This window comes from Camelus ferus, chromosome 29 (genome assembly GCF_009834535.1).
Source record: "Camelus ferus isolate YT-003-E chromosome 29, BCGSAC_Cfer_1.0, whole genome shotgun sequence".
In the NCBI taxonomy this organism is placed as follows: domain Eukaryota; kingdom Metazoa; phylum Chordata; class Mammalia; order Artiodactyla; family Camelidae; genus Camelus; species Camelus ferus.
The window spans coordinates 25,755,697-25,781,573 of NC_045724.1; the positions used below are offsets into that span (position 1 = coordinate 25,755,697).

Genomic DNA, 25,877 nt, shown 5'->3' on the forward strand with positions numbered 1-25,877 from the left:
CCACGCGCCTGTCTGCCCTCACGGGTGAAACTCTCCATCAGAGTCTCGTGCCTTTTCGCTTCTGAGTTCCAGTGGCATCCATCTCCTCCTCTGTGGTATCAGACATGCTCTAGAATGTCCTGTCTTCAAACAGAAAATAAAAACCCCCTTTCTCCCCAAATCCAGCGTTTGTTCTCACCCCCTGCCTTTGTTCCCTTCACCGCAAAGTTCCTGAGAGAGTTGTCCACAGTCCCTGTCTCCACCTCTTTCCTCCCGTCCTCCTCACTCAGCTCCCACCACTCCCTTGAGATTACTCCAGTCTACACCCCAGGGGGCCACTTTTGTCCTGTGCAACAAAATACCCCAAAACTCAGTGGCTTAAAACAACAATGTAATATGATCTCCCAGCTCCGTGGGTCATCTGGGCTCCCCGGGGAGGCTCTCCTGTGAGGTCCCTCCTGAAGTTGACGTTTCAGCTACAACCACCTGGAGGCTCCATGGGGCTGGATGACCAAGATGGTTCACTCACCAAGTCAGCAGCTGAGCGGTGCTGGCTGTTGTCTAGAAGGTCAGTTGGGACTGTCCATCAGAGTGCCTACACGTGGCCTCTGCAGGGGACTGTCTTCTCGTCATGACAGTTGGCTCCCAAGAGGGGCTTCCCAAGCTGTAAGGCTGCTTCTGACCTGGCCTCAGAAGTCCCAATCTCATTCCCCTCCATTCTGGGGTTAAGGTGAGCCAGTAAGGCCAGCCCTGATTCCGGGGAGGGAAATGAACTCCGCCTACTGGCACCCGGAGAAGCATGCACACCCGGGAAGGGGCAAGCGGACTGGTGGCCATCTTTGACGTGATCTACCATTGTGGTTGGTTCATAGTTCTTACTTCTCTTGACTTCACAGCAGCAAAGGCGTGGTAACTGGGCTCTCCTTCTTGAAACACTTTTTTCTTGTGCCTTCCTTGATGCTCCACTTGCACTTCCCACCTCCCTGCTTGGTCCCTCTGCCCGCTTCTAGCTGGGGCAAATTACTCAGCCTCCCCACCCTGCGTAAGCCCCCCAGCCTCATTTCTCTCTCTCCTCTGCAGAGACTCAATATCTTGAGTTTGATTTTAAATTTTCCCATGCATGCACTTTTCTAAAGTAAGAATTTATAAAATTATAAATAAAATATAGTTCTGTTTCATATTTTTCACATTTTAAGTACATGGGATACTCTGCACACATCTGTAACTGACCGTTTTGCCCACCATCACCTTTGATAGTTATCTGTGTTAATTCTTTGAGCTATAGTTTATTTATTTTCATGAAAGTATATCTATAGGTTATTGGGCTTTTTAAATTTTACTAAATATTATCAAATTGCTCAGACAGTACTACTGCTGTCTACTAATTTATACCGCCACCAGCAGCACGAGTTTCTTTGGCCTTACAATGTCAGTCATGTCTGCCCATCTGGTGGGTAAGAAATAGTACTCACTGCAGGTTCAGCTGGCATTTATTTGCCTGAAAACTGGGGAGGCTGAGCACCTTGTACTACATTTATTGGCCACTCTGGCCCCCTCTTCTTGGCTTCCCCATTTATATCTCCTGCCTATTTCCTCCTGGGTTGTTTGTCTTTCTCATCTTGATTTTTAGGAATTCATTGCATTTTCTTAATACTAAAGCTCTGTCAATTTGTGCAATGCAGATATTTTTCCCAGTTTTCAGTTAGTCTTTTAACTTTACCAGTGGTGCCTCTTGATGAACTAAAATTTTAATTTTTAATTTACTTCAATATATCAATTATGATTTGTGCTTTTTGTGTTTGTTGTTTTTTCCCCAGAAAAATCACTCCTTGCCCTGATACTATAAAATGTTTCTCATGTTCCCCAAAACTTTCAAAATACGGTTCTTCAAATAAAATTCTGATCTACCTCAAGCTGAGCATGTGTGTAAGTGTGTGTGTGTGGCGGTGTGAGATGGCTTTTACTTACTTCCACATCCATGAATGTGGTTTACCTTTCATCAACTCTTAAGATAAAGTAGATATTATCAGAGTTGACAGATGAGGAAAATTAAAACCAGGAAATGGATCTGACTGGCCCGAGGACACACAGCTTGTCAGTGACCAAGAAAATGGAAGTGAGCATCCTGTCTAAATGACCTCCAGGCACACCGAGTTCATCAGCATTTAAATCTGGAATCTTATCTTTACCCGTCCCTCCAACTCCCTGCCTGCACCACTCCCAGATCAGAGAAGTCCCCGCTCAGGGGACAGCTGTGTCCCCTAGCCTGGTGCTGCAGCGTCAAACCGCAGAGCTGGGTGAACACTGGTTTTTCCAAAAGCTGCCTGGGTATCCTCCCCTGCCCCCTCCAGAGATAAGAATATCATCAGTGTGGGTGAGGCCAGGTAGTGATAATTCCTGAAGCACCCAGAGGACTTTATCAGGGCTGTGAACCACAGGAGCAGCCCCACCACCCCCAGGATCCCCCAGCCCCTCGCGTGGTGATGCCAGGATCTGTGGGGAGGTTCCCCTGGGGGAGTGATATTGTCATCTAGTGGCCAGAGGTAAGGGATGCTGCAAACAGCCTACAGTGTACAGAATGCACCTCCCCCCATAACCAAGAATTATGTGGCCCCAAACATCAACAGCTGGGGCTGAGAACTTGGGACCTGGAGTCCATCACTTCCACCCTGTCTGCTCACAGTATATTCCCCGCCGCAGACTCCCACCAGCACCGTGAACCTTGCTCCGGAAGTGAGTCTCCGGCTCCTTCCCAGACCCACTGGTCAGAATCGAGGACAGGATCCCCCTCAAAGTCTGAGAAGCCTTGCACTGGACCGCTCCCCGCTCCTCCCCCTGCAAATGCAATCAGACAACGAATCCCATCAAAGCATCTCTTAATTATCTCTGAAATTGTCCTTCCTTCTAGACCAAGGGTCACTCTCTCAACCCAGGACTTCATACTTGTCATCTCACCTATTGTGATAACCTTCCAACCTGGCCGCCTTCCTCTAGCCAAACAGAGATCTGTACCCTTTGCAAGAGTTAAGAAACATTGTGAGATGGAAGGAAAGAGCTGGACCTTCCCAGGGGAGCGTGCGCGCGCAAACACACACACACGTACATACAGATACACACACGCACGTACACACACGCACGCGCACACATGCACACACACACACGCTCCTACCACGTTGCATCAGTTCCCTGCAGGGTTCCCTGCAGCCCTCCTGGGACACCTCCAGTGAGAACCCCCACCTCATCGCTGAGCAGAGAGCTTGCTCTAACAGGCAGCTGGGATGATTTGAATCCCCTCCTCAAAGTCCCAGCTCTCAGCCCTGCCTGTTCCTGCTGACCCAAGTCTCAGCAGTCACCTCGTGTGCCCGTGAGCGCCCCGGTGCTTCCAGAGTCCACAGATGCTGCCACCCTGCCTGACATTCCTTCCTTCCATCCCGGGTGCCTGGCTCAACCCTCTCCGTCCAGACTCAGCTCAAGGCTCGCTTTCCCTGCAACTCACCCCCATCCGCACCTCCACTCTGAGTTAGACTGTCTTTGTAGTCCCTCGGTTCCCAGAGCACCCATCCTCCATAGCCCTTCCTAGAGTGCATTACGTTGTGGTTTTCTCTCTGTTTTTCTTTGGTATGAATCTCCCATCACATCCAGGTCAGCCAGGGTATCCGTCATTCTCTGCAACCTCCGTGCTGGGCACAAAACGGGGCCCAACCTAGGTTGCTAGTAAGTTTAAAGGAAAAATAGAATTAGCGTTCTTTTCACTCCATCGTGTACTGCTTTCAAGTTATGCTTTGGTGACTTAGCATTTTTCGCTATAGTCAGAGTGTAATGCCGTGTTTCTTAACCAGGCTGATGAGCATCTGGGCGTTCAGGACATTACTCCTTACAGCTATGTTTTATATTCCGAGGGTTTGAAAGGTATGATCGAGATAAACTAGCAACTGCCTGGGTATCTCCTGAGTTCTGTGGAAACGCACCCCCAGATCCACATTCCTGTAATACTGCTTCTTGAGACCCAGTTCTGATTTCCCCGAGATCTTCCTTTGGGGTGCAGACCCCTCCTCAGCGGATGGCGGGAGGTGAGAGTTTAGAAACATTTTTCCAAGTTTGAGTGTCCAAGTGCAAAAACTCATCAAGGGCAGAAGAAACAGAACTTGAATTAGGATTAAAAAAAAGAAAGATTTGGGCACCAGAAATTTCACACTGAAAACATTCTGACCGCCCTGTGGAGATGAGGAGCTGGAGCACTCCGTTTACGTTAATGCGCTGAGAACCTCACTGATCTCAGCTTCCAGGTGACATTAGAATTTTCACACTCCCATCCTCCTCTAGAGAAATGTGGGGACCTGGCTTAGTGAGAATCGAGCAGACACGTTACAGGAAGGGTTCCACAAACAGAAATCTTTGAAATACTCCACGGCTGTGTTGTTCTGTATCTCCTACCCCTTTACCATTACAATAACTTACTTCTCTCGGCCCTCTAAAACAAACAAACAGAAGCGTCCGTTTGCTTTTAAAATATCACCTCGTTTTCACTTTGATTTACTGCCCTTTGGCGAGCAGCCCACTGGTTCCCAGCCAAGTCATCAGACTCCTCTGGGCTGCCTTTCAGGGAGGGACCCCAAATTGCAGCTCAGGAAGCCTGCTCGGGGCCAGGTTCCTACCAAGTGCCCTCTACGTGTCAGCTGCCATCTGCTCAGCCTTCTCTCCGTGGACAGGGCAGGTCCTCGGGGATGCTCGCTCCCCTTCCCCTCCGGCAAAGAGAACAGGGCAGGAAGAAAGAAACGTCCTTCTCAGGGACCAATTTAGAGGAAACTGCCTCCCTGTATTTGAAAGGGATGACAAGGGCTTATCCCAGGAAAACAGCAACTCACAAAACAAAACAAAACAACCCTCTTCTCCACCAAGGCTCCTAGATCCTCAGTCCTGGAATCGCTTCCCCGCCGTCTACGTGAGCTCGGGCTGCGCGGTGCGTCCGTCACTCCAGCCAGCTAAGATCACAGAGGACAGAGGCCGGCAGATCCTGTAAATAAGCTTTTGGATCGTGCATCAAGGGCGCATGTTGCCAGAGTTTGGGGGTTGGTGTTATCTGGTTTGAGATCAGCCCTGCTACGTACCGGCTCCATCTTGAACACGTTCCAGAACGTGGTCTATTCCCCTCCTGGAAAACGGGAAAGGAGATAAAAATAAAACCTCGCCCACCAGCCTCATTTAAGGAGAAGTTTTGCCTGAATCTTCAGAGCGTGGACTTAAAATCCCCAATCCTCTTTGTTAGATGAGGAGAATTTTTAAGAGGTGACAGTTTTTCTTGGCACTGAGACAAGCTCTCTGACAGGAAACTGCTCTGAATGGAGATTTTCCCAGCGAGAAACCAACCTATGGAATAGTAGGAAGAAATATGTTTCTCCCTTTGGAGCCTATACCTTTGAATAAACATTCCTCAACAGTTTGAAGAAATAGGAAAATATATTTATTTCTATAATGAAGCTTATTCTGTTAAAGATTATCACGTGGGGGAAAAAATCAGGTAGTTTTGGGATGTCTGTCCAACTGCACTTCAAATCCTGACGGTGCAAAATCTCATGCACCCACACAAACGTGTGTATCTGGAAGTACATGTATTAGAAGAGACCGATGTGTTTCCCTTCCCTAAGCACCAACCCTGAAATGCTTTATCAGTTAACATAGGGGATACGCTGCCTCTTCACCTGGTTGGTAAGCCAGTGCATCGCCATGAAAGAATACGTGGGGTACAAGTCGATTGTGATCAGTAAAGCACCAATACCACACTTTGCAAATGCAAAATGCTTTGCATCCAGGGGGCCGTTCACAGCTCAGACTCTGAAGTCACTTCTCTTCCATTAAACAGCTTCCTGTTTTGTTCTATAGGATCATTTACCACGCTGGACTCGGCACTATTTTTGTTCTGCTTTTTTTTTTTTTTTTTTTTACCAACAGAATCATTGCACCTGAACAAGAAGCTGATATTTTTTTTTTAATTTGGGTTTCTCACAGAATCAGTGACATAAGAGGATTAATTGTTTGTTTTCAGTCCTGACTTTTTCTCCTCCTAGGTCTATTTTTGAAACAAATTTTATTTTGGGATGTCCTGGCTGGGATGATACTAAATTGGAAAGCCTGGTGCGAATTTTATTGACCTCCACTTCCTATTCTAAAGGATGTTCCCCACTAATCTGTCATCTCCAGGGCAGACAAAGGTTAGAGGCGAGGGAAGCCACCCCAGATGGTGCTCTCAGGAAGCGCAGGACCAGACTCTTCATGTTGTGTTGGTTTGTTTTCAAATCAGTGGTCAACAAGAAAGAGGAAACAACATTTGGGTGTCTTCTTACTCCGAGCTGAGCTCAACTCAGTGTTAACGGCACTATGCACGGCAAACACAGCATCTAAGAATAGGTCCTTGTTTTAACTGTTGATTGGCTGTAAGAGGATGACTGAATGGAATGATGGGTGGGTGGATGGATGGATACCTGAGTGAATGAATAAATGAATGAATGAAAGAATGAATGAATATTATCCATGGGTTTTTATTTAAACAATGCAGAAAAATTCAAAAAGATCAAAGTTATCACTTAGAAAACGATAATGAACTAGAAAGTGAATATCCCTCCTCCTTTGCTTTTCAAAACAAAAGTTAACAGTTTTGTCCATATTCTTCCCTTTTTGTCATATTTTATATTATTTATCTATTTATATATATTATTTATAAATCATCTATCTATATCATTAATATTTTCAATTAATTTTAATTCTTCCCCCAATTAGAGTCTTATTGGCCACAGTGATCATCTCTTTTTCCCACTTACCTATCAACGGCTTCTGTTCAGAGCAGTGTGAAGACCTACCCTATTCTCTTTTAGTGACTGCGTGATGTTCTGCGATGCAGGTGCACCACATACAGTTCAGTCAGACTCCAACTGAAAATCAAATCATTTTCAGGTTTCACGCCATTAGCAACAGTACTGCAATGTACTTCCCTGTACATACGTGACTGACCATCTGTATTTTTTAATTTTTAATTTCCTTTGCTATCTTCTCTAATTGGTTTGTTGTTTTCTCTTTATGGAAACTGCACATTAGGAATTTTAACGCTTTGCCATTTGTCTGGGTGGCAAATACCTTCTCTCAGTCTGTCACTTGCCTTTGAAGTTTGTTCTCAGCATCTTTCACTGCTTAATGCCTTAAAACTATTTTGTCATCAAATGTATTTTTCCTTTCATTGTTGTCTTCTTTTCTAAACAATCATAAGAAATGTTCCCCCCACCCTGAGGTTATAAAAATGTGCATCTGTATCTGACTATAGCACTTTTCTGATGGAGACATTAATACTGACTGAGCTTCCAGGAACCCCACCATGTTTAGAGTCAGGTTATAAGCCTATGAGCAGTTCTAGACAACAGGATGTAGGCAGGAGCGGCTCACACAGTGCTTGTCATTTCTACCCGTGGCCACGAGTACCCCTGTCGGACCTCCCAGCTCTCTCTCTTCCTTCAGTAGCACAGCTCGAAACCACTTATTCCAGCCTCAGTAACTGAATCATCACCTGGAAGGGGTGCCCTGGAGGGTTCCAAACTCACTTCCGATTTTGCACAGTCAAGATGCCTTCCTACGTTAAGCCACCATGATCCTAAGACACGTTGAGCAGGTGGTCCTAAATCTAAACACAGTTACCTTAACATGCTTACCAAACATAGTTACCTTAACAATACAGCAGTTTTTCTTCTACATTTAGAGGCTTAATTCACCTTCAGTTTTTATAAGTGTGCAGGTTGGGAGTAACCTTATTTTCTTCAAAATGCCTTCATTATCACTGTGTTAAACCCACATACACATGTGTCACTGATACCTGTCTCCGTCCCAGTACCCAACTATTTTGATTTAAATAATTATATATTTTAATATGTTAGCAAATTCCTCCTCGTGATTCTTCTTTTTCAAACTCTTGCTATAGCCTTCCAAATAAATTTTAAAATCAACTTGTTTGTTTTCAAAAACAATTCTCTGGGACACTAATCAGATCTGCATTACGGCCGTGCACGGATCTGAGCAGAAGCGGCAACTGTATGCCACTGCTCTTGCCGTGAGGGATTACAGTATGTCTCTTGTTTATTTTAGTCCTATTTTATTTCGTTTAATAAAAATATATGATTCTCTTATTAAACAGTTCTTAGGTATTTTCCAGACTAATTTTGATAGTATCTTGAATATGACTTTTCTCATTTCAGCTTCTAATTGTTCAATGCTAATAAAAAGGAAAGTAATATTTATTTTTTATTTTGTCTTCTATATAGTCACCTTGTCAATTCTCTTATTTAACAATTTCTGTTGAATTTATTGGATTTTTAAGAATATTGTCATGTCTTTGCAACTGATAACTGTGTTTCTTTCTTTCCAAGGTAATTTTCTTTGGTCCCTCTTTTTCTTAAACCTTTTTCAAAAAAAGGAATTAGAATTGGCTCATAAATTTAACTATTTGCTTTTTTTGGTCATCTATTGGTATAATTGTGATTTCCCCCCTTAAATTTTTAACATGATGAATAAAGGTAATACATTTTCTAATGATGAACCATCTTACGTTTTCCATAAACCCCACCTAGCTGTGCAGTATTTAAATAGTCATATTTTAACTGGAATAGTATAAAAATGTATCTCTTAGCAACTAGAAACCACCTATAAGTCAGAAATTGAGAAATGGTGTAATTAATGGGATAGCAACATTGTGAAATATTATATGACCCCTACAAAAAGGTATTCATTGTAAAAAGTAAGAGGCATATCTAATTCTGAGTCAAAATTTTTAAACATTTCATTAGATGTTATGTTCTGTGTGACCTAAGAGCCCAACAAAAACAAGATCAATTTTCTTCTCTCAAATATAAATTATAATGCTGATCATACTGAACAACGCCATTTCCCAACAGTCATGTTATAACCCATCGTATGATTTGGAAGAATGATTCTGCTTTTATATTAGAAAAAAAGGTTGTTGTCAACTGTTACAATTTCTTAAACAAATATTATACAAAAGCTTACAAAATCTATAAAATATCATATGACAGGAAGATAAACTACATATTTCCTTGAGTTGTTTGATCAGTGCTTTTACATGTTACATGTTTACAGCGCCACCTAAACTTTCAACTATGTACTAGCATCTTTTTATTCTTCACATCATCATAATTATGTGCTTACAGTAGGCACTCACTAAATATGTTCCAGTTCATTAAAGCCATCCTTGCTCTCTAAGAATTTAAATTCATTCTTAAAAACTGTCAACTATTTATTACTATATTCATTTTCTATTTTAAAGTGTATCAAAAAACTGAAAATAGAACTACATATGACCCAGCAATTCCACTCCTGGGTACATATCTGAAAAAAAACAAAAGCGCCAATTCGAAAAGATATGTGCACTCCAATGTTTATAGCAGCATTGTTTATAATTGCCAAGATAGAGAAACAACCTAAGTGCCCAACAACAGATGAATGGGTAAAGAAGATGTGGTATAGATATACAATGGAATACTACTCAGCCATTAAAAAGGACAAAATTTTGTCATTTGCAACAACATGGGTGGACTTGGAGGGCATTATGCTAAGTGAAATAAGTCAAACAAGACAAATACTGTATGATATCACTTACATGTGAAACCTAAAAAATACAACAAGTTAGTAAATATAACAAAAAAGAAGGAAACCCACAGTTGTAGAGAACAAACTAGTGGTTACCAGTCAGGAGTATTTATCTCTTTTTTTCTTTCTTTCTTTTTTCTTTCTTTTTTTTTTTTTTTTAAAGTTGAAGTATAGTTGCTGCACAATATCATATGCATTACAGATGTATAGTATAATGACTCACAGGCTTTAAAGGTTACACTCCATTTATACTTGTTTAAAATATTGGCTATGTCCCCCGTGTTGTACAATATATCCTTGTAACTTGTTTATACATGGTAATTTTTTTTAGATTTCTGCAAATTCTTTTCTTTTTTGCATTTAAATTTTTTTTTTTTTTTTTGGTATTTGGTTTTTTTAGGGGGAAGTAATTAGGTTTTTAGTTACTCATTTATTTACTCATTTATTTACATGGAGGTACTGGGGATTGAACCCAGGACCTTGTGTATGCTAAGCATGTGCTCTACCACTGAGCTATGGCTTTGCTTCCCCACCCCAATGTTATTTTTTATTGAAGTGTAGTTGATTTACAATGTTAGTTTCAGGTGTACAGCAAAGCAATTCAGTTATACACATATATATATATACAGATTCTTTTCCATTATAGCTTATTACAAGAAATCATAGTTTCCTGTGCTATATAGTAAGCCCTTGTTGTTTATCTATTTTATACATAGTAATGTGTATCTGTTAATCCCAAACTACTAATTTATCCCTCCCTCCTTGCCCTTACACATAGTAGTTACTGGCTCTTAATCCTCTACCCCTCCACTGCCCCTCCCCCTCCCCCCCACTTCTCCTCAAGTTCAACACCAGGCAAACTCTGCTGCTCATAACAGGATGTTCCTTCCCCAGCTGTTCCCCTGGCCTCCCTCTTCACTTCCTCCCTGTAAGAGAGAGGTCTCTCCAAAGAGCCCATACAAAACCGCCCTCATCCCCTTCTTCTTGCCTGGTGTGTACAAAACAATGCCTTAATCACGGGAATCATTAACAAGTATTTGTTGAAGGAAACAAATGAAGGGAATCAGAGAGTCTAACGCGTATGTTCTCAAGGATACTGTACTAGTCTCTAAGGAAACTGCCTTAACCAAGTGCTGGAGGGGGACCACGAGGTCTGACAGATGTGACGTGAGCGGGTCTCATCTTTCATCTGGCTGGGGTTCAGACCCTGAGGGCGGCTACTCTCAGGGAAAGCCCCACTCGAGCCCCGAGCCGGTCCAGGCTTGGGCAGGAAGACTTGCAGAGACCTCAGGGTCACACGCAAGTGGCGTTTAGAAGACCCTTCCTCCTAAAAGACATTGCCACTGGACATAGAATCCTGGGCTAGCAGTTTTTTTTTTTCTGCTCTTGAAAATGTCTTTGGCACGACATTCCTTTCAGCCTCCATCGTTTCTCATGAGAAATCCATGTCATTTGGATTGTTTTTCCCCTGTAGGTAATGCAGCGTTTCTCTCTGTCTGCTTTCAAGTGTGTGTCTTTAGTTTTCAGAAGTTTGACTAGGATGTGTCTTGGTACAGAAACATTTCAGTTTGTCTTGTTTCTGGATTTCTCAACTCCTTTAATCTGTAGGTTTATGTCTGTTGCCAGACTTAGGGACTTTTCAGCTATTATTTCTTCGAATATTTTTCAACCTTCCCTGGTTTCTTCTCTCCCTTTTGGAACTTTAATGACATGAATGTTAGATCTGTATTATAGTCTCACATGCCACTGGTTCATCTTTTTTAGCATTCTATTTGCTATTCTGATTAAATAATCTCTATCATGCTGTCTTCAAGTTCATACATCCCTTCACCTGTGTTCCCCATTCTGCTGTTGAGCCCATTCATTAAGTTGGTTGGTTGGCTGGCTGGAGTTTTTTGTTGTTGTTTGGGTAGTGTATTTCACAGTTCCATTTGGCTCTCCTTTGTATCTTCTATTACTTTTCTGAGATTTCTTATTTCTTTACTGAGATTTTCTTTTCTTTTTTTTTCATTTGTTTCAACAGTCTTTATAATTGCTTTTTTTTTAAGCTGAAGTACAGTCAATTACAATGTGTCAATTTCTGGTGAACAGCACAATGTCTTAGTCATGTGTATATATATACATATATTCATTTTCAGATTTTTTCATGAAAGGTTATGTAATTATTCATTGAAACATATTTATTATGGCTGCTTTAAAATTTTTATTAGATAAATCTAGTATCTGTATCATCTCATTTTTTTGCTGTCATTTGATTGCCTTTTTTTTATTATTCTAGTTGAGATTTTCCTGGTTCTTGCTATGCTGAGTAATGTGCGGCATATTACTGCTTTGGACATTTTGTGCTTTTCTGTTTTGATTCTTTTCTGTTTGTTTTGGAGTTTTTTTTGGGGGGAGCAGTAATTAGATTTATTTATTTGTTAATGGAGGGACTGGGGACTGAACCCAGGACCTCATGCATACCAAGCATGCACTCTACCACTGAGCTATACCCTCCTCCTTGAATTCTTAAAAGATCTTTAAAAACAAATAAGTGCTGATTGAGCCAAAGAAATAAGAAATGTTTTCATTTTTCAATAACCATGCTCTGAAAGCCATTCATATAACTTATCTCATTTGACGTTTGCTGTTGTATATAATCAGGCATTATTCCCAGTTAATTCCAGTCCAACACTGTTTCTAGACACCACACAATTTTCTATTTACATTTCTTGGCTTTCAGATGTAACCATATTTCCCTTTTTAAAACCATCTATCTGAAGAGCAGCCTGTGATATAAGATAAACAAGTGTGACACTGTGGAGAGAACCAAAATGTGCAAACTTCTCCCTCGTTCCTCGGGGTCCATCTCCAACAAACAGGTGCTTCTCCTTTTCTATGTACTCTACGTACACAAGCAGATAAACAGCCTTAAAGTTTTTAATCACAGGGAGGTCTATGACATATGACTTTTCCTACTTCAAAGGACTCTAAGAATAGCACATGCATAGAAATATAGCTCTCCGAGCAGAGTAAACAAACACCGCTCTCTCCTGAGAGGGATCAGATGAATCCGCTCAGGTCAGCTCTCTCCCAGAATTCCATTGTTGTCTCTCTAAGGAAAACCACCGAATCTGGGATTGGGAGCTTTTCTCAAACGTGTTTCCTTTAAAAACACAGGGAAACAGGATTTTTGGCCGCAGGAGGTCAAGGTCAGCAATCTAACAGAATCGGTCCTTTTGAACTTCCTTTCTAAGAAACACATTATGTTATCTGATGGAAGCTGTTACGTTGGAAGCCTCCGCTGACACTTAGGCAATGGTCAGTTCTGCTCATCTCACAAGGGATGAGGATGATTTCAGGAAGCACACCTACAGGGTCTACAAATCAGTTTAGTGATCCCAAAATGGCAAGTTCCAAGATACTGTGAACAGCTCTGTGTGGATCGGAACAGTGTGTGCCCCACGATGAACTGCACATAGCCCTGCCCACAAGTGCACTTCTCTGTACGAATGTTATACTTTAATTTGAAAGTTTATATTAAAAAATCAATCAACAAATAATCAATGATTATTTCTGTAATTGATAGTTGTATTTTAACAACAAAAGAAAAAGAAACTTACGAAAAATCAGAATTAAGAATGCACAGAAATGTATATGAAACACTCAGACTAGGCTCCTCCAATATTGTATTGCTTTCAGTGACCCAAATTTATATGGAACCATTTGTGAACACGAGTATTGTTACCAAATAAAATAGAAACACGTGTTTATTAGGATGGTTTTAGTACCACTGTCTTAGACGTGCACAGTAGTTTTTGAGAATTTAAGAAAATTGCCAATAAATTATCTCATTTTAATGCTACAGAACTTTCAGTGCTGTTATCTCCACTGTAAAGGTGGAAAAATTCAGATGAGATTTACCTAAAGGCACCCAGTGAGGGAGCCACAGACCCGACTGTCATCTCACCTTTGCTCCTGCGTATGGGACTGCCTTTTGTTTCTGAAAATAAAGGCAGCTCCTGAAACTCTTCTCTCAGTATGAAGGGCTTAGGCTGCTCTGTGCACGCCATTCCCTCCCTGATCACTTTCCACTGTAGTTTGACCCGCTTTCTCCTGATACCGAAGGGCCACTGAGCCTTAGCTGAGTTTTAAGTGAGAAACGTAGGAGAAGAAGGCACATCGGGCAGGCGAGGCAGATGCTTCGTCTCACTGGCAGGCTTTCCTCCATCTGAGGGTGATGTTTTCAGCTAACGTCGTCCACTTCCTGCCCAGAAGGAGAATGTTCAAGGGAAACGTCTGAAACACACTTCCTTTGGCTTTAAACTGAATGGTGGAAACTCATAAAATTTTCTCATTCTGCACCAGAAGGTGAGAATTCCTAGATATTGTTGCAATTCTCGGTTAGGAAATAAGAATCATTAAACAACAGAGTAGTTTGTTTACATGAAATATCACAATATTGTTATTCATCCCTTGGTCTTCCCTAGGTTTTATTTAGTTGGTCTATTTCCGTTTAATATAAGGCAGCTCTTAGTTTCTTTTTTAAAACATTCATTTCAGTAAGAATCAATTTGGCGGCTGTCCATCTTTTTTTTAAAAAGTTGTGATGTCCACCGTCAACTTCTGTTTGCAAACTAACGAGATGAGAAGTAACAACTGACTACGGTGCTTCCCTTAACTGAACGTCCAGGAGGCCCAATGAAGAGCCCAGTTTTGCCTTGTGATACGTTAATTAGGGACTAGTTTAAAATGTTTTCTAGAAAGGCACAAAATGTCTATCCAGTGAAGAAGTCAACGGAACCCAAATGTTAAAAGCAGTTAGCATCGTGTTCCAGGGAAGCAGATGCCTGCTGGGCAGGCGACACAGAGCTGTCAATGCAGTGGTCACGCGGACCCCACCCTACAACACTGGAAAGTAAAACATCTCCAGGACTTCACGGTTTCACACCTGTCTCCCGTGCTGGCCCAACGTGCAAGGCATCCACGGGCCTCGCAGAAAGTTTCACTGTCCAGAAAGGCTGTTGGTTCCTCCCCTGCCCTGGACTCACAATCCCCACAGGCAGTGGTAGAAGTTTGCGTCTCAAGGAAATACAGAACTTGCTCAAAGGTATCACTACTCTGGGTAATGTGTAACCTCTGTTACAGCCATGAAAATAGAATTCAAGACTACACCCTCTCCTGGACCAGTGACTGGCCACGGGCATGACTCAATGAAGGTGTGTCCCACTGAGTAAACAGAATTATATCAGTCAGCATTCTACCAGCTTTTTGTTAGAATTTCTGATAATCCTATATTTGGAAATTTTGTCTTAAGACCTTTTGCTTTGAGAAACACCTGTGTTCTCTTAACTCAGAAGGTAGTCTTTATGTGAAAAGAAAACTGATGGCTTGAACTCTAGAATTTTACAACTTGAAGGGACTAAAAAGTTCCTGTTGTCCAGCAGTTCCCAAAAGTGATCCTAAAACCTGCCTAGCTTACCAGGAATCACCCTGAGGGGCTGGTAAAAAAAATCTTAGGTTCCTTCCCGGCCACAGGGGGAAGCCACGTGTGGGTGTCTGAGCCACAGTCCAGACGTGTGAGGAAGGAAGCCTTGAGAATGACTGGAGCCTCCACCACTTCCTACTGTCCTGAATGAGAGGCCAAGAGCAGGACCTGCCTAGCTGGGCTCAGTCCACCCCCAGAACTGTGAAAAGGTAAAAATGATGATAATGATAGTAACAACAACAAGTGATTGCTGTGCACCACTAGAATAAATATATGCACACAGGCACACGCACTCACACATACCTAGACCTGGCTTCACTGAAGGGCTTGGGACTTGGGGTAGAAACAGCAGGAGGGTGGTGTATCTCAAGCATCTGTATTTTTTACAAGATCACTGGGTATTTTGAATAAGCAGCCAAGTCTGGAAACAACTAGAAATCTCCTAATCTCTTGTTCTTAAAACAAGATTACCTGCTTTCTCCCTTCCTATCTCACAGGCAGGGCACTGTTAGATATCAGCAGATGCAACTCCCAGGGTGGCTCCCAGTACCTAGAGGCAAAAGAATCTGAGGGCTGGAGTGAAGCTCAAAGGTCTGCTGATTGACGTGCTCAGGGCTCAGGAGGGGTCACCTCTTTTTTTTTTTTTTTAATTCAAGTACAGTCAGTTACAGTGTGTCCATTTCTGGTGTACGAGGGATCACCTCTAACGTGTGAGATGAAGATTCAGAATCGGGAAGGCTGGTGATTTGAACAATGAAACCATGTTGGAAATTTTCTGCAAGGTTCTCTCATTGTTCATAAAACTTGGCAAGCAGCAGCTTTCAGAGTATTTTTTCATTCAAATCCTCTTCTATAACCATCAGCTTCTTTAAAGAGATACCCACAAACAGCTACGTGAAGGTGAGGATGTCTGTGTGCCTGAAAGAGGCCTGACTCCGGCCAAGGGCAGGCAGGGGTGCCCTTCTTGCCACCTGCTTCCTCCCTGGTGGCGAAGCAGGGCTACTGGAGCTACTGGGCAGCAGCAGCAGCAGAACTTTCTCTTTTATCTCCACTTTTGCCTTAAGCAGGCATCTCCATCACTGTATCACCCGAAGGTTTAACTCTGATACTCTTTCCCAAGACACAGAAACCTAAAGGACTTATTCCTCCAATACCTGAGGTCCTAGATGTGGAAAGAGAGAGGTCAGGGCGTCATTTCTAGGAATCAGAGACGGGGCACGTTGGAAACAGCACTTCTCCTCGAAGGCAACGGAGTGCTGAGAGCAGAGAACATCCAAGTCAGAAACCAAGCCTCAATTCCTTCCTTACGAAACTAGAAAAAGAAGAATAACTTAAACCTAAAGTAAGCAGAAGAAAGGATATAATAAAGAACAAAGTGGATACTAATAAAATATAAAAACAGAAAACAATAGGAAAAAAACAATGAGACCAAAAATTGGTTATTTGAGATCAATAAAACTGATAAATCTCAGCCAGATTGATCAGAAAAAGAGACAGAGAAGACAAATTACCAATACCAATGAGATAGGTGTTATCACTACAGATTCTACTGAAAAGATAACAAGGAAATATTACAAACAAGTTTATGCAAATACATTTGACAAGTTAGATGAAATACACAAATTTCTTGAAAGACATAAACTACCAAAGCTTATTCAAGAAGGAATCAATTACCTAAATATCCTAAATATTGTACAGAAGCTGAAAATACAGTTTAAAACCTTCCCACAAAGAAAACTGCATAACCAAACGGCTTCACAGGTGAATTCTACCAAAAAAATTTTAAGAAGGAATAATACAAATTCTAAACAAACTTTTCCAAAGAATTGAAAAAGTAATTTTTTTAACTCAGTCTATGAAGTCATCTTTACCCAGTACGAAAATTAGACATAAGAAAGGAAAACAACAAATGAATATCCCTCACAGACATACATGGAAATGTTCTAAACATAAAATTTAACAAATCAAATTCAACAATATAGTAAATGCACCATACACTGGGACCACGTGGGATTATCCCAGCTATGCAGGGCTATCTCAACATTTAAACATCAATTTATGTAATTCATAATATTATCAAACTAAAAAAGAAAAACTGTACAATCCCCTCAACACATACAAAAAAAAAAAAAGCATTTGATGAAATTCAGTATCCATTCCTGATATAAATTCTTGCAAATTAGGGTTACAAGGGAACATTCCTAACCTAATGAAGGACATATACCAAAATCCTACAGCTAACATCATACTTAATGGTGAAAGTCTGAATGCTTTTCCCCTAAGATAAGAAACAAGGCAGGAATGTTTGCTCTCTCTGCTTTCACTCAACAGATTTGAAGTTCTAGCCAGTGCAACAATGCAAGAGAAATAAATAAAAGTCATCCAAATGAGAAAAAAAGAAGTACAATTTCACTTATTCACGGCTAACATGATCTTTGATGTAGAAAATCTAACAGAATTTACAGAAAAGAGAACAAATAAGTGAGTTTAGCAAGATTTCAGGTTGTAAAATCAATATACAAAAATCAGTGTATCCTTACATACTAGCAATGAAAATAAGAAATCTAAAGTTTAAAAGATTATTTACAATAGCATCAAAAATACGAACTACTGAGAGATAAAACTGATAAAAAAAATATGTGAAAGGCCTGTACTGTGCACACTAGAAAACATTGCTTACAGAAATTAAAGAAGACTTAAATCAATTGGGAGAGACATCTTGCTTAGGGCTTGGAAGATTTAATATTGTTAAAGCATCAGTTCTCCCCAAATTGACCCACAAATTCAACGTAATCCCAATTAAAATCCCAGATGAAAGTTTGTAGTAGTTTGTAGAAATTCACTAGCTCATTCTAAAATCCATATGGAAGTGCAAAGAACCTAGAGTAGCTAAAACATTTCTGAAAAAGAATAAAGTTTGAAGATTAACACAATCAAATTTCAAGACTTACTATGAAACTACATTAATCAAGACAGCATTGTATTGTGTTACTAGATCAATGGAACAAATAGAGATTCCAGGAATAAACTCACACATATGTAGAAAACTGATTCTTGATTAAAATGTGCAAAGGCAATGCAATGGAGAAAGAAGAGCATTTTCAACTAGTGGTGCTAGAACATTCTGATATCCACATTCCAAAAACTGATCTTTACTTCACATCATATATTAAAAAAAAAAACAACACACAAAATAGATTATACACCTAAGTGTAATAAACTATAAAACTTCTAGAAAAAAATAATAGAGAAAATCTGCATGATCTGTGTCAAAGATTTCTTAGATTCAACACTAAAAGCAGAATCCATTTAAAAAAAAACTGAGGAAGAGGATTCTGGGAAGCTGGCAGAGTAGGAACAATCAAAAATCTGTCTCCCCACTTAGACAACAACTACATAGGCAGAATCTGTCTGATGTAACAGCTTTTGAACTCTGGAGTCTGTTCAGAGCTTGCTACTTCCAGGGGAAGATCTGGACAGTAAAGTTCCAGTTAATTTCAATCAATTTCACTTCTTGGCACAGTAGCAGCTACCCATCCCCCACCCCCACGGCTGACAGCCGTGCATGAGTTCCTGGAGCAGCTTACACACTGCCTATGGGAGCTAGGGTAAAGAGAAGGATTCTTTCTTACAAATACTGGAGCTCTGTGCTCTGATCACAGAATGCTCCCTCTGATCACAGAGGTACAGACAATGAACAGTGAAACAGGCAACTATGGTTGTTGCACCTCCCCGGATTGTTGCAAGCCCCTCCCTCCTGTTGAAGTGACGTCCAGGAGATTTAATGTGCCAGTGCCCCTTCCCCATCTTCATTTTTTGCTCTTTCCTTTTGGGAGCCAGACATGAATGACTAGAACATTCAAAATCATCTATGTGTACACGGAAAATTAGAAAGTGACCACGCATGCCCAGGGAAGGGCTCAGAAAAGACCTGAGAAGACATTCAGTTTACACCTCAGGCTGATCCCCGGCACTGAGACAGCCTACAACAATAAAACAGCAACAACAACAAAGTAATAATTACTTTTTTAAAAAGCAAGCCCTGGGGAATAGGGAAGAATCTGATTTCCAGAGCCACCACATTATTCAAATGTCTCATGCTCAACAAAAATCACAAGGCATACAAAGACCAGGAAATTATGACCCAGTCAAAGGAAAAAAATTAATAAATCAACAGAAACTCCCTGAAAAAGGCCTAATGACAGATATACTAAACAAAAACTATAAAACAATTGCCTTAAAGATGCTCAAAAAACAAAGGAAGATGTGGAAATAGTCAAGAAAATGATGTGTGAATAAAATGGAAATATCAATAAAGAGATATAAAACCTGAACAATAACAAAATTTTGCATCTGAAAAATGTAATAAGGGAAATGAAAAAAATCAGATGGATTCAAAGGCAGATTTGAGCAAGCAAAAGAAAAAAATCAGTGAACTTAAAGATAGATAGAACAATGGAAATTATCAAAGTTGAGGAACAGAAAGGAAAAAAATTAAAGAAGAGTGAACAGAACCATAGGGACCTACATGGGACACCATCAATCTGACCAACATATGTATCTTAGGAGTCCAAAAAGGGAGAAAAAGAGAGAAAGGGGGAGAGAATATTTGAAGAAATAATGGTGGAAAACTTCCCAAATTTGTTGAAAGACATGAATATAAACATCCAAGCCCCTCAGCTCTGAACAAGGTAAACTCAAAGAGAGCCACACTGAGACACATTATAATCAAACTTCTAAAAGCCAAAACAAAGAAAGAATCTTGAAAGCAGAAAGAGAGAAGCAAACAATTACATACAAGAGATCTTCAGTAAAAGTATGAGTACATTTCTCATCAGAAACTTTGGAGGCCAGAGACAATAGGCTAATAGTCAAAGTGTTAAAATAAAAACTGGGCAGCCAAGATTCCTATATCCACTGAAAATGTTCTTCAGTAGTGAGGGGGAAATTAACACATTCCCAGACAGATAAAAGTTGGGGGAGTTTATGACCCTTAGGCCTGCTCTGCAAAAAATGCTCAAGGGAGTCCTTCAAGGTGAAAAAAAAAAAAAGTACACTAGACAGTAACTCAAAACCACATGGAGAAATAAACATGTCAATAAAGGCAAATACATGAGCAATTGTAACAGTGGTTTGTCACTGTGCTTTTTGTTTGTTTCTACATGATTTAAGAGACTAATACATGTAAATAAAAAATTATTGGTGTAAAAGATAGTATTAGAGTAACTTTTTGGTTTGTAATTTCAAATCTTGTTTTCTATATAATTTAGGAGATTAATGCATTTAAAAGAACTATTAGTTTATGTTTGGGGGCACGTAATATAGAAAGATATAATCTTGTGATATCAAGAACTGAAAGAGGTGGGAACAGAGCTGTAAAGAAGCAGAGTCTGTGTACGGTATTAAAGTTAATCTTGCAATAAACACCAATTAGAGTGTTATAACTTTAAGGTGGTAAATCCTAAAGAGTGAACCACAAAGAAAATAGCTATAGGACACATACAAAAGGAAGTGAGAAAGGAACTTAGACATTTTACTACAAAAAAATAGCTGAGCACAAAAGAAAACAGTAATGCAGGAAATGAGAAACAAAAAAGCTATAGGGCATATATAAAACAAACAGCACAATGACAGAAGTAAGTCACTCTTTATCAGTGATTAATTTAAATGTAAACAGATTAAAGTATCCAATCAAAAGACAGAGATTGGCAGAATGGATAAAAACACAGGGCCCTAGCTGCTGTCTACAAGAGACTTACTTGAGATCAAAAGGTACAAGCAGGTTGAAAGTGAAAGGGTGGCAAAGAAATTCCATGCAAACAGTAACCAAAAGAGGGCAGAAGTGGCCAAACTAAATATCAGGTAAAAGAGACAAAATTTTAGAAGGGTAAAAGAGACAAAAAGAACATTATATGTTAATAAAAATGCTCAATACAGCAAGAAGAGATAGCCATTAAAAACATTTACACCTCCATATGACACAGCAATTCCACCCCTGGGTATATATCTGAAAAGAACAAAAACGCTAATTTTAAAAGACACTCCAATGTTCACAGCAGCATTATTTACAATTTCCAATATATGTAAACAACCTAATTGTCCATCAACAGATAAATGGATAAAGAAGATGTGGTGTATATATACACGATGGAATACTACTCAGCCATTAAAAAAGAATGAAATTTTGCCATTTGCAGCAACATGAATGGACTTGGAAGGTATTATGCTAAGTGAAATAAGTTAGACAGAGAAATACAAATACTGTATGATATCACTTCCATGTGGGATCTAAAAAATACAAGAAACTAGTGACTATAACAAAAAAGAAACAGACTTACAGATAAAGAGAACAAAGTAGTGGTTACCAGTGGGGAGAAGGAAGGGAGGAAGCTGAAGATAGGGACAGGGGATTAATTACAACTATTATGTATAAAATAAGCTACAAGGATTTATTGTACAACGTGGGGAATATAGCCAGTGTTTTATAGTAACTAGAAATGGAGTATACACTTTAAGAACTGCGAATCACTATATTGTACACCTGTAACTTATATAACATTATGCATCAACTATACATCAATTTAAAAATGAAAAAATTACACATGTAATGACAGATCATCAAAATAGATGAGGCAAAAACTGACAGAATGAAGGTAGAAATAGGCAGATCTACAACAACAGGTGGAGACATCAATACCCCACTTACAATGATGGACAGAACAGCCAGACAGAAAATAAGGGAAGAAATAGAAGACTTAACACACCACCTAACTAAACCTGACAGACATAGACAGAACACTCTACCCAAAAACAGCAGCATATACACTTTTCTCAAATCCACAAGGAATATTTTCCAAGATAGACCATACGTGAGACAACAAATTTAGCCTCGACAGACTTAAAAAAAAACAGATATCATACAAAGTACCTTACCTGACCACAGCAGAATCAAGTTAGAAATCATACAAAAGTAAAACTGGAAAATGCACAAAATGTGTAAATTAAACAATATACTTTTAAACAAGCAATGGATCAAAAAAGAAATCACAAGGGAAATTAGAAAATTCCTAGAGACGAATGAAAATGAAAACACAGCATAACAAAACTTACGGGACACAGCAAAAGCAGAGCTAAGGGGAAGACTTAAGCCATGAATGCTTACATGAAAAAAGTAAGAAACATCCCAAATCAACAACCCAGCTTTACAACTTCAGAAACTAGAAAAAGAAGAACAAACTACACCCAAAGCTAGCAGAAGGAAGGAAATAATAAAGATTAGAGCAGAGATAAGTGAAACAGAGAAGAGAAAAACAAGAAAGAGAATCAATAAAACCAAAAGTTGGTTCTTCAAAAAGATCAGCAAAATCAACAAACCTTTAGCTAGACGGACTAAGAAAAAGAGAGAGGAGACTCATAATATTAAAATAAAAAATGAAACTGGAGACATTACTATCGATTCTACAGGAACAAAAAGAACTGTAAGAAAGCACTCTGAACAATAGTACACCAAAAAATTGAATAACCTAGATGAAAGGGACAAAGTCCTAGAAACACAAAACCTGCCGAGACTAAATGACAAAGAAACAGAAAATCTGAACAGTCATGTAACTAGCAAGGAGATCAAATCAGTCGTCACAAATCTTTCCGCACAGAGAAGTCCTAGACCTGACAGCTGATGAATTCTACCATTAAAAGAATTAATGCCAATCTTAAACGTTTACAAAAATTTGAAAAGGATGGAAGACTTCCCAGCTCATTCCATTAGGCCAGCGTAACCTTGATACCAAAGCCAGAAAATGATACTACAAGAAAAGAAGACTACAGACCGATATCCCTTACGAACACTGACAGAAACATCATCAACAAAACACTAGCAGCAGAATTCAGCAGCCCAGGGAAAAGATGACCCATCATGACCGAGCGGGATTTACTTCTAGAGTGCAAGGGCGACTCAGCATATGAAAATCTATCCATGTAATATGCCCCATCAACAAAATTAAGGAAAAGAACTACACGGTCATCTCAATGGAGGCAGAAAAAGCATCTGACAAAGTTCAACACATTTTCATGGTAAAAACACTCAGTAAAATAGGAATAAAAGGAAATTACTTCAACATAATAAAAACCATAACAAGAAACCCAGAGCAAACATTATACTCAAAGCTGAAAGACGGAAACCTTTTCCTCCAAGATCAAGGGCAAGACAAGGGTGCCGGTATTCACCACTTCTTTTCAACACGGTACTGGACGTTCTAGACAGAACAATTAGGAAAGAAAAAGTAATCAAAGGTATTCAAATAGGAAAGAACAAAGTAAAATGATCTCTGCTTACAAGTGACGTGATCCTATATGTAGAAAACCCTAAAGACGCCACGCTGTCAGAACTAACAAATTCAGCAAAGTAGCAGGATACTAAGCTGACGTGCAAAAATCAGTTGCATTTTGACACATGAACAATGATCCGAAATAAATTCCATCTACAATAGCATCAAAAAGAGTAAAATACTTAGGAATTAACCAAGGAGGTGAGAGATGTGTACAATGAAAACTACAAAATATTGCCTAAAGAAATTAAAGAAGACATAAATAAATGGAAACACATTTATACCCATGCATTGAAAGACTTATTATTAAAATGTCCATACTACTCAAAGCAACCTACAGGTTCAACACAATCCCTATCAAAATCCTAATGATGTTTTTTGCAAAAACACTAAAACCCATCCTAAAATTCATATGGAATTTAAAGGAACCCCAGATCCCAAATAGACAAAACAATATTGGGGGTAAAAAACCTAGAGGATTCACACTTCCTGATTTCAAAACTGACTATAAAGCTGCCGTAATCAAAACACTGTGCTACTGATATAAAGACAGACATACAGACCAACGGAAAAGCATTATCCAGCCTATAAATAAACCCTTGTAAACATGGTTCCATTACTTGTGACAAGGGTGCCAAGACCATTAAATGGGGAAAAGACAGTCTTTTCAGCAAATTCTGCTGCAAAAACTGGATGTCCACATGCAAAAGAATGAAGTAGGACCCTTACCTGACACCACGCACAAAAATTAACTCAAAATAGATCGAGGACCTAAATGTAATAAGATCTCAAATAATAAGCCCCTTAGAAGAAAACATAGGACAAAATCTTCACGGCATCACATCTGGCAATGACTTCTTGGATATGACACCAAAGACACAGGTAACAAAAGAAAAAAAAATAGGGAAATTGGACTTCATGAAAATGTTTCAATTTTGTGCATCAAAAGATAAAATCCAGAGTAAGAAGGCAACACACAGACTGGAAGACAATATCTGCAAGTAAGATATCCAATAAATCTAGAATATACAGAGAACTCCTAAAACTCAACAACAGCAAAAATTCAACACTGAGCAAAGAACTTTAATAGACATTTCCCCCCAAAAAACACACAAAAGATCAAAAAGCACACGAAAAGATGCTCAGCATTACTAATTATTAGAAAATGCAAATAAAACTACAATGAGATACCCTTTACATCCATTAAGATAGCAACTATCAAAAAACAGAAAATAGCAAGTTTGATGAGGATCCTGAGAAACTGGAACCCTTCTGCACTGCGGGCGGGACTGGACTCCAGTGCAGCCACGATGGAAAACAATACGGCAGTTCCTCAAAAAATTAAAACTAGATGTGCCACATGATCCAGCAATTCCACTTCAAGGTATATATCCTATATACGTGAAATCAGGGCCTCAAAGAGATTTTTTGTAGACCTATGTTCCTAGCGGCATTACTCACAATAGCTAAAATGTCGAAGGAACCCAAGTGTTCATCAACCAATAAATGGTTGCATTTCTTTACACTAACGATGTATCAACAGAAAACAAAGTAAAGAAACAATCCCCTTTAAAATAGCACCCCAAGTAATAAAATACCTAGGAATAAATCTAACCAAGGCAGTGAAAGAATTACACACAGAAAACTATAAGCCATGAAGGAAATTAAAGGATGAAGGAAATTAAAGAAGATTTTTAAAAATGGAAAGATATCCCATGCTCTTGTATTGGAAGAATCAATATTGTTAAAATGGTCACACCGCCCAAGGCAATATGCAGATTTAATGCAATCCCTATCAAATTACCCAGGACATATTTCACAGAACTAGAACAAATCATAATAAAATTTATATGGAACCACAAAAGATCTAGAACTGCCAAAGCAGAAGAAAGAGAAAGAAAGAAGAGAGGCTGGAGGAATAACTCTCCCAGACTTCAGACAATACTATACAGCCACAGTCATCAAGACAGCATGGTACTGGAATACCATTTAACCTTAAGAAGGAAGGTAATTCTGCAATATGCTACAACACAGATAAACCCTGAGGACATTATGCTAAGTGAAATAAGCCAGTCACAAAAAGACAAATACTGTATGGTTTTCCACTTATATGAGGTACTTAAAACAGTCAAGGTCATAAAGACAGAAATCGTAATGCTTGTTGTCAGAGGCTGGGGTGGAGTGAGGGAGAATGGGGAGTTATTGATTAATAGGTAGAGTTTCAGTTTATAAAATGAAAGAGTTATGGGGATAGATGGTGGTGATGGTTGCACAACAAAGTGAATTTATTTAAGAAGTTTGTACTGTACACTTTAAAATGGTAGAGATGGTGAATTTTATAGTATGTGTATTTTGCACAATAAAAAAGAAAGAAAATAGGTATGTGGCATGTGACTGAATGCTACTTTGTGATAAAAACAAATGAGGTACTGATACACACTACAACATGCAGGAATCTCGACTAC

General features: G+C 39.6%; 1 protein-coding gene and 1 non-coding gene across 2 annotated transcripts in view; both read right to left on the minus strand.

The window, feature by feature from the left end:
- The window catches only part of RP1 (RP1 axonemal microtubule associated), a 235,699-nt gene that overhangs the window by 189,709 nt on the left and 20,113 nt on the right, over positions 1-25,877 (minus strand). The window lies entirely within an intron of this gene.
- On the minus strand, positions 12,046-12,118 carry TRNAT-GGU. Its single transcript has one exon. It is a non-coding gene; the product is annotated as a tRNA-Thr (tRNA).